Source organism: Scyliorhinus torazame, chromosome 3 (genome assembly GCF_047496885.1).
Source record: "Scyliorhinus torazame isolate Kashiwa2021f chromosome 3, sScyTor2.1, whole genome shotgun sequence".
Classification (NCBI taxonomy): domain Eukaryota; kingdom Metazoa; phylum Chordata; class Chondrichthyes; order Carcharhiniformes; family Scyliorhinidae; genus Scyliorhinus; species Scyliorhinus torazame.
Genome location: NC_092709.1, coordinates 356,451,132 through 356,459,436, shown reverse-complemented (window position 1 = coordinate 356,459,436; position 8,305 = coordinate 356,451,132). Strand labels below are relative to the sequence as shown.

Genomic DNA, 8,305 nt, shown 5'->3' with positions numbered 1-8,305 from the left:
CTCCTCCCCTCCCCTCATCGCCATCTCCTCCACCTCTCCTCCCCTCCCCTCATCGCCATCTCCTCCACCTCTCCTCCCCTCGCCTCATCGCCATCTCCTCCACCTCTCCTCCCCTCGCCTCATCGCCATCTCCTCCACCTCTCCTCCCCTCCCCTCATCGCCATCTCCTCCACCTCTCCTCCCCTCTCCTCATCGCCATCTCCTCGACCTTTCCTCCCCTCCCCTCATCGCCATCTCCTCCACCTCTCCTCCCCTCCCCTCATCGCCATCTCCTCCACCTCTCCTCCCCTCCCCTCATCGCCATATCCTCCACCTCTCCTCCCCTCCCCTCATCGCCATCCCCTCCCCTCATCACCATCTCCTCCACCTTTCCTCCCCTCCCCTCATCGCCATCTCCTCCACCTCTCCTCCCCTCCCCTCATCGCCATCTCCTCCACCTCTCCTCCCCTCCCCTCATCGCCATCTCCTCCACCTCTCCTCCCCTCCCCTCATCGCCATCTCCTCCACCTCTCCTCCCCTCCCCTCATCGCCATCTCCTCCCCTCATCACCATCTCCTCCACCTCTCCTCCCCTCCCCTCATCGCCATCTCCTCCACCCGTCCTCCCGTCCCCTCATCACCATCTCCTCCACCTGCCCGCCCCTCTCCTCATCGCCATCTCCTCCACCCATCCTCCACTCCCCTCATCGCCATCTCCTCCACCTCTCCTCCCCTCCCCTCATCGCCATCTCCTCCACCTGCCCTCCCCTCCCCTCATCGCCATCTCCTCCACCTGCCCTCCCCTCCCCTCATCGCCATCTCCTCCACCTGCCCTCCCCTCTGCTCATCGCCATCTCCTCCACCCGTCCTCCCCTCCCCTCATCGCCATCTCCTCCACCTCTCCTCCCCTCCCCTCATCACCATCTCCTCCACCTGCCCTCCCCTCTGCTCATCGCCACCTCTTCCACCCGTCCTCCCCTCCCCTCATCTCCATCTCCTCCACCTCTTCTCCCCTACCCTCATCGCCATCTCCTCCACCTGCCCTCCCCTCCCCTCATCGCCATCTCCTCCACCTGCCCTCCCCTCCCCTCATCGCCATCTCCTCCACCTGCCCTCCCCTCTGCTCATCGCCATCTCCTCCACCCGTCCTCCCCTCCCCTCATCGCCATCTCCTCCACCTCTCCTCCCCTCCCCTCATCACCATCTCCTCCACCTGCCCTCCCCTCTGCTTATCACCATCTCCTCCACCTCTTCTCCCCTCCCCTCATCACCATCTCCTCCACCTGCCCTCCCCTCCCCTCATCGCCATCTCCTCCACCTGCCCTCCCCTCCCCTCATCACCATCTCCTCCACCTCTTCTCCCCTCCCCTCATCACCATCTCCTCCACCTGCCCTCCCCTCCCCTCATCGCCATCTCCTCCACCTGCCCTCCCCTCCCCTCATCACCATCTCCTCCACCTGCCCTCCCCTCCCCTCATCACCATCTCCTCCACCCGTCCTCCCCTCCCCTCATCGCCATCTCCTCCACCTGCCCTCCCCTCCCCTCATCACCATCTCCTCCACCTGCCCTCCCCTCCCCTCATCGCCATCTCCTCCACCTGCCCTCCCCTCCCCTCATCACCATTCCCCGACACCTTCCACTCCACTTCCTGTCTTGTGCAATGTTGCTGTATACGTTAACTGCCTGGCTGATATCTAAGTTATCGAGGAGGGTCGGGAAATATGGTTTCGGTTTCTGATGTATTTGATGATTAATGAATGTTTTAAGCCACTTGAAAAGTTGCATTTGGAACATATTTGATCAGAACTGTCTCATCACGTCTAATTCTTCTTCTCGAAGAGTTTGTACAAGTTCTGTTGCCATTCTTGTTGTTGCTGTGAGGGGATTGAGGGGGGCGGTGGGGGGTGGGAGAGGGGGGAGGAGCTAGACTGTTGTCATTGGACCAGCATACTGGCAACATGGGTTTGAAAATCACCACTGCAGATTTGAATTCAATAAAAACCTGGAATTAGAAGACTAACGATAACCATGAAAAGATTGTTGTAAAAACCCATCTCGATCACTCACGGCCTTTAGGAGAGGCTGTCCCAGCCAGTAACACCAATATCCCTGGAGTGAATAAATAGCAATAATCTGGTCTGGCCTACATTTGATTACAGATCTGTAGCAATGTTCTTGACTCTGAAATGGCCAACAAGTCATTCAGTTGTGTCAAGAAGCAGAAAACGGGGCAGCACGGTAGCACAGTGGTTAGCACAATTGCTTCACAGCTCCAGGGTCCCAGGTTCGATTCCGGCTTGGGTCACTGCCTGTGCGGAGTCTGCACATCCTCCCCGTGTGTGCGTGGGTTTCCTCCGGGTGCTCCGGTTTCCTCCCACAGTCCAAAGATGTGCAGGTTAGGTGGATTGGCCGTGATAAATTGCCCTTAGTGTCCAAAATTGCCCTTAGTACTGGGTGGGGTTGCTGGCTTATGGGGATAGGGTGGAGGTGTGGACCTTGGGTAGGGTGCTCTTTCCAAGAGCCGGTTCAGACTCGATGGGCCGAATGGCCTCCTTCTGCATTGTGAATTCTATGAAATGAAAAACAAAAGAAACCGGACAGACCGCCTGACATCAGCCTAGACCCTGGAAATGACAATGGCAAATATCGCCCTGTCGATCCTGCAAAGTCCTCCTGACTGAGACACAATCACAGACCGGCCAGGTTCTACAACAGTGTGTATTTCTACTTTCTTCTATTTATCGGAGAGGTCGGCATGGCAGTTTACCCGCCCTTCATCTTCAAACGTTTTCTGCTTGTTGGCAATGTTCTCATCGAAGCTGAGCGGGTCAGTGTGGCACCGTGTGAAATTGCTGTGTTGTGTAGGAGCGACGAGAAAGGATGACAACTTCAACGGTTTACTGTAAGAACACCAAAGTTCTTACACGCCACGCCTGTAACCACACTGGTGAGAACTCCCAGGCTACCGACACATCACTCCCTGTGTGCCGGCCACGGCAATTGTACATCTGGAAACAAAGTGGGAGGAAGAAAGGGGAGGATATTACAAAATTTGCAAGGCACGAGGCGAGAGCATTCGGGCAAGACACAAAAGCTGGGTCTCGAGGAGTTCAGAATTGCCCCTCGATGCCACCGCCGCTGTGAAAAAATAGATGGCGTGGTTATGATTTGAAATTGTTCAGCACAATGAAAATGAACGAAAATCGCTTATTGTCACAAGTAGGCTTCAAATGAAGTTGCTGTGCAAAGCCCACAAGGTTGAGTCAGGGAATTTGTAAAGCGGCCAATTGAAAGCTCTCTTCCCTCAGCTCGTGCGGAGTTTCATTGGAACAGTGTAGGAGGCTGAGCGAAGCGAGGTCGGGGAAGAGTCTTATTGCCCGGTGCTGATGCAACATCCTTGCCGGTTGCTTAAAATACACCCACGCAGCAGGTTAACCCTGTCCGCACAAGCGGGCCTCATGCAAGTGGTGTAGACTGGGGTTGCTTGACGAAGAATAATATTTAATAGAGTGGAGGCAGGAAAAAAAATCAGAAGAGGTTTCAGGCCCAGCACAGGGCAGCACGGTAGCATTGTGGATAGCACAATTGCTTCACAGCTCCAGGGTCCCAGGTTCGATTCCCCGCTGGGTCACTGTCTGTGCAGAGTCTGCACATCCTCCCCGTGTGTGCGTGGGTTTCCTCCGGGTGCTCCGGTTTCCTCCCACAGTCCAAAGATGTGCGGGTTAGGTGGATTGGCCGTGATAAATTGCCCTTAGTGTCCAAAATTGCCCTTAGTGTTGGGTGGGGTTACTGGGTTATGATGATCGGGTGGGGGTGTTGACCTTGGGTAGGGTGCTCTTTCCAAGAGCCGGTGCAGTCTCGATAGGCCGAATGGCCTCCATCTGCACTGTAAATTCTATGTTAATCCTGGGCATGGCCACAAGCAGAGCACAGGCACCATGTTGTCGGTTCCTCCTGTGATAGGAGGTGGCTGTTTCTTGCACGAATAAGGTCACCTGCTGTGCATTGTAATGGGCATCTCCATTGCAGACATGCATTGCGTTCCATGGATATGGATAATTTATAGATTTCTGTACACACTGCCCAGTCCACCAAGCTTGCATTCTGATCTTATCAGCCTGTGAAATGAAATGAAAATCGCTTATTGTCACAAGTCGGCTTCAAATGAAGTTACTGTGAAAAGCCCCTAGTCGCCACATTCCGGCGCCTGTTCGGGGAGGCTGGTACGGGAAATGAACCGTGCTGCTGGCCTGCCTTGGTCTGGTTTCAAAGCCAGCGATTTAGCCCTGTGTGCTAAACCAGCCCCTAAAAGTCCAGAAAGGCCCCAGCGAGGATCGAACCTGCGACCCCTGGTTTACAAGACCAGTGCTCCAACCACTGAGCTATGGAGCCTAAGTGCCTGTTTCCTTTGTCGTACAAAGGAAAGAACACCATTACTTCCGATCACTCCCCAGGTAGTTTTGTTCTCGTACATTTCTCTCCCAGTAGGTGCTGAACATGCTCCATTTTCTCAGGTTCAATCTCGAGGAGGCTTTGAACCTTACTTTCGGCCTACCTCAAAGGTAGTGTCCAAGTTTAAGTTGTGAATACAAATAATAATCTTTATTGTCACAAGTCGGCTGACATTAACACTGCAATGAAGTTACCGGTTTAGAACCCGGGTCCCTGGCGCTGTGAAGCAACAATGGGGATTTTTTCCGTTGGACACAAGTGCTCCCTGTCCACTCCATCAGGGCCGACGACCGCTTCGATTCCAGATGTTTCTGCTCTTTGACATATCTCAGTGCTGGGCAGCTCATCGTCCCATCTGATGTCTATGAATACATCTCATATGGAGCCTGTCCAACTGTTTAATCTGTTTGGAGTGGGTAGCCCATGTCTCACAGGCATATAGGAGGGTAGATGCAGTATCTTGAAAGACTGGCAACCTCAAGTGGATTAATGAATAAACGGTTAAACGTTATTAACTAAAATAATTATTTCCAGAGAGTGAGATAATGGCTACCAAACTCCATCTGAGCCCTTAACACTATGGCAGCCCCAGTCTATGTTATAAAAATGAAAATCCCCGACTATGACAACCCTGTTACTCCTGCAAATCTCCGCAATGTCCCTGCATATTTGTTCTTCTAATTCCCATTGACTATTTGGGGGCCTATAATACAACCCCAATAAGGTCACCATCCACTTCTATTTCTTCGTTCCGCCCACAAGGGCGGCACGGCGGCACAGTGGCTAGCACTTCTGCCGACAGTGCTGAGGACCCGGGATCGATCCCAGCCCCGGGTCACTGTCTGTATGGAGTTTGCGCATTCTCCCCGTGTCTGCATGGGTCTCGCGCTCACACCCCAAAGATGTGCCAGTGCGGTGGATTGGCCACGCTAAAGTTCCCCTTAATAGGAATAAACAATTGGGTCCTCTAAATTTATAAAAAATAAAATCAATTCTTCATTCCACCCACAAAGCCTCGCTGGATGTTCCCTCGGTTATTTCATCGCTGACTCCTGCCGTGATGCTCCCCCTCATCAAAAATGCAACTCCCCCTCCTCTCTTTCCTCCACCCCTGTCCCGCCTAAAGCATCTGTACCCTGGAACATTGAGCTGCCAATCCTGTCCCTTGTGGCCACCTGGGATGGCCACTTACAACCAGGGACAGAGAAACTCGCAAAGCCTAGCGGGTAAAATGGACAAAGCAAGACTCAGGCAGGCTCAGAGTCTGAAATGTGTATGTGCAAGCGAGGAGTCCAGACGGGATCGAAACTCCGACCAATTATCCTTGCAATGGGGCCGATAGGCATTTGATGGCCCACCTCCACCAGACAAAGGACTGGTACTCGAGTGACCCAGACATTTCGGCGCCAGTCCCTGTTCTCGGGAAGCATAAACACCAGGGTCAGTGACCGCTTGGGACAGGCCCACCCATCCAGGCACCCGCCCATTTATTGGTTAGAAATCGAACATAGTGATCGGGGATCGCCCAATTAGTGGGGTCCAAACTGAAGGACAGCCCAAAAGAGCGCGAAAACCCCCAAGCGGAAGAAGAGAGTCTGTCCCGCGTTCGTCCTCTCTGGCGCCCCGGCCACGACCATCTCCAATCGCAGCAACACCAGAGGCAAGTCCAAGTTCAACGCTCGCTACCAGACGGATGAGCCCAGCTGAGCAGCAGTTACTCCTCCAGACTCGATAGATCCAGAATCGAACAACGGCCACTGTTCCTCTGACCTAAGCCGGGTGCCTGAAGTTAAGTAACCTGCAGAATGTTTGAGGTGAGGGACGCCGCCAGTGTCCCTGCTGATTTCATCTGTGGGAAGTGCACCCATCTCCAGCTCCTCAGAAACCGCGTTAGGGAACTGGAGCTGGAACTGGATGAACTTCAGATCATTCAGGAGGCAGAGGTGGTCATCGATAGAAGCTTCAGGGATGTAGTTACTCCGAAGAATAAAGATAGATGGGTGACGGTGGGAGGGGCTGGGAGGAAGCAGTCAGTACAGGGATCCCCTGTGGCCGTTCCCCTGAATAACAAGTATACCGCTTTGGATACTGTTTGGGGGGGGACTTACCAGGGGTAAGCCATGGGGTACAGGTTTCTGACACAGAGTCTGTCCCTGTTTCTCAGAAGGGAAGGGGGGAGAGGAGTAGAGCATTCGTCATTGGAGACTCCATAGGGGGATAGATAGGAGATTCTGTGGGAACGAGAGAGACTCGCGGTTGGTGTGTTTCCTCCCAGGTGCCAGGGTCCGGGATGTCTCGGATCGTGTTTTCGGGATCCTTAAGGTTAGAGGGGGAGCAGCCCCAAGTCGTGGTGCACATTGGTACCAACGACATAGGTAGGAAAAGGGATAGGGATGTACGGCAGGAATTCAGGGAGCTAGGGTGGAAACTTAGATCTAGGACAAACAGAGTTATTATCTCTGGGTTGTTACCTGTGCCATGTGCTAGCAAGACGAGGAATAGGGAGAGAGAGGAGCTGAACACATGGCTACAGGGATGGTGCAGGAGGGAAGGTTTCAGATTTCTGGATAATTGGGGCTCATTCTGGGGTCGGTGGGACTTCTACAAACGGGATGGTCTACACCTGGACCAGAGGGGTACCAATATCCTGGGGGGGAAATTTGTTAATGCTCTTCGGGAGTGTTTAAACTCGTTCAGCAGGGACTTGGGAACCTGAATTGTAGATCCAGTATAGAGGAGGTTGAGAGTAGTGAGGTCATGAGTAAGGTTTCAAAGTTGCAGGAGTGTACCGGCAGGCAGGAAGGTGGTTTAAAGTGTGTCTTCTTCAATGCCAGGAGCATCCGAAATAAGGTGGGTGAACTTGCGGCATGGGTTGGTACCTGGGACTTCGATATTGTGGCCATTTTGGAGACATGGATAGAGCAGGGACAGGAATAGTTGTTGCTGGTGCTGGGGTTTAGATAGTTCAGTAAGCTCAGGGAAGGTGGTAAAAGAGGGGGAGGGGTGGCATTGTTAGTCAAGGACAGCATTATGGTGGCAGAAAGGACGTTTGATGAGGACTCGTCTACTGAGGGAGTATGGGCTGAGGTTAGAAACAGGAAAGGAGAGGTCACCCTGTTAGGGGTTTTCTATAGGTCTCCGAAAAGTTCCAGAGATGTAGAGGAAAGGATTGCAAAGATGATTCTGGATAGGAGCGAAAGCAACAGGGTAGTTGTTGTGGGGGACTTTAACTTTCCAAATATTGACTGGAAACGCTATAGTTCGAGTACTTTAGATGGGTCTGTTTTTGTCCAATGTAAGAAGTCTTACAACACCAGGTTAAAGTCCAACAGGTTTGTTTCGATGTCACTAGCTTTCGGAGCGCTGCTCCTTCCTCAGGTGAATGAAGAGGTATGTTCCAGAAACACATATATAGACAAATTCAAAGATGCCCGACAATGCTTGGAATGCGAGCATTAGCAGGTGATTAAATCTTTACAGATCCAGAGATGGGGTAACCCCAGGTTAAAGAGGTGTGAATTGTGTCAAGACAGGACAGTTGGTAGGATTTCGCAGGAATAACTAAGACCTAACCAGTGACTACCCTTGACATCAAGGCAGCTTTTGAACAAGTATGACATCATTGGAGTCAACGGGGATCAGAGGGCAATTTCTCTGCTAGTTGGAGTCATGTCTAGCACAAAGAAAGGCAGTTGCGTTGTTTTTTTTAAACACGTTCGCGGCCGCTTGCAGCTGGCGTTATGAAAAGCTGGCTGCTGCGCGGGGATTTGCGCGATTGGGAGCGCCGCGGACAACGGCTCCACGACCCTCCCGACATCCCGCGACCCACCCGCGGGTCGCGCCCCCGACTTTGAAGAACACTGTCCTGAGGAAC

At 52.9% G+C, this 8,305-nt stretch overlaps 1 non-coding gene across 1 annotated transcript; it reads right to left on the bottom strand.

The window, feature by feature from the left end:
- Nucleotides 1-4,298: 4,298 nt before the first annotated feature.
- trnat-ugu (transfer RNA threonine (anticodon UGU)) lies at nt 4,299-4,371 on the bottom strand. Its single transcript has one exon. It is a non-coding gene; the product is annotated as a tRNA-Thr (tRNA).
- Nucleotides 4,372-8,305: the final 3,934 nt, after the last annotated feature.